Below are 1141 nucleotides of genomic sequence, written 5' to 3' on the forward strand. Positions count from 1 at the left end.
TTGAAGATAACGACTCTTGCGGTGTAATTCGAATGTAAAAAATGCGAGAGAGGTGTGATAAGAGCCAGTTAGCCACCGTCTCTCTCGCTCGCGCACTGCTTGCACTGCTGGGGCCTCATCGTCTCGTCAGCTGGCGTGTTGCGTCACCCTCGCACTACTGCACCGCTGTGCGCGGCCGAGTCCACTCTTCGGGGTGAGTCGCCGCATCCCTTCCCCCGCCCCGACAACAGCCTGCAGGGCCTCCACTCCAGGGCGGATGGCTTCCGCTCGCCGACCGCCGAGCTCACCCCTCGCTTGTCCTCCAACCGGAAGTGCGGGCGGCAGGCGGACACGCGGCGTCCGCCGTCGGGAGGGTCAGGCAGGCAAGGCAAGGCCCCAGGACGAGCCGATCCTCTTCAGGCCCGCGTCGACGTCGACGAGGACATTTGCGGTCCCGGGAAAAGGGGGGGGGGGGGCAGAAAAGTGGACGGCGGCCGAGCGGCTCGCGGAGCGTGTCATATCGCGCGGGCGCCGTTTTGTTTTTCACAAAACCGGTGGAAAGCGCGGCCTAAGTATAGCGCGGGGGCGGCGAGGGCGGCGTACTGGAAGGTGGGCCCAGCCGCCCGGACCACTGCGCGCGGCCGGCCCGGCCCCCCTCCCGCCCCGCGCCACCCTCGCGCTGCCCGGCCGCGCGGAAGGGTCGCGCAGGGGGTGGATGGGGTGGGCGCGCGCGCGACGGGGCCGCGCACCGCGGGGTGTAATTTTAGTCGCGGATACGGCACCCAGATCAATGCTCACACAAACTCCGTTAGTTATTTGTACGTGCATGGTGGCGGTGGCCCACAGACCCCAGGGGAGCAAAATGTGGCAAAATGTAGTCGTATACTGTACCGCATGCAGACGCGTGGGCGCGTTGCCTACTCGCAAGGGGCCAGCAGGCGCCGCAGTGGGCAAGCCCGCCCGCATGGCTGCGTGCGGTACAGTATAACTTCGAAATATTCCCCGGCTGGTCTGTTGTTGTGAGGGTCATCCTGTACGTTGGAGGCTGGTTTTGTGAGGTGCGGCGCTCCGCCGCCGCAGCTGCCTCCCCGTCCCTCTAAACTTTCGCGCGCGGTTCCATCATCCCGATCCCGCGCCCTTTGTGGCTCCTCTTCGCGGAGCC

At 66.2% G+C, this 1141-nt stretch overlaps 1 protein-coding gene across 1 annotated transcript in view; it reads left to right on the forward strand.

Annotated features, from left to right (window-relative positions):
- The window catches only part of LOC113201780 (endothelin-converting enzyme 1-like), a 32217-nt gene that overhangs the window by 22082 nt on the left and 8994 nt on the right, over positions 1-1141 (forward strand). The window lies entirely within an intron of this gene.

This window comes from Frankliniella occidentalis, unplaced genomic scaffold (assembly GCF_000697945.3).
Source record: "Frankliniella occidentalis isolate FOCC.00 unplaced genomic scaffold, Focc_3.1 Scaffold16, whole genome shotgun sequence".
Classification (NCBI taxonomy): domain Eukaryota; kingdom Metazoa; phylum Arthropoda; class Insecta; order Thysanoptera; family Thripidae; genus Frankliniella; species Frankliniella occidentalis.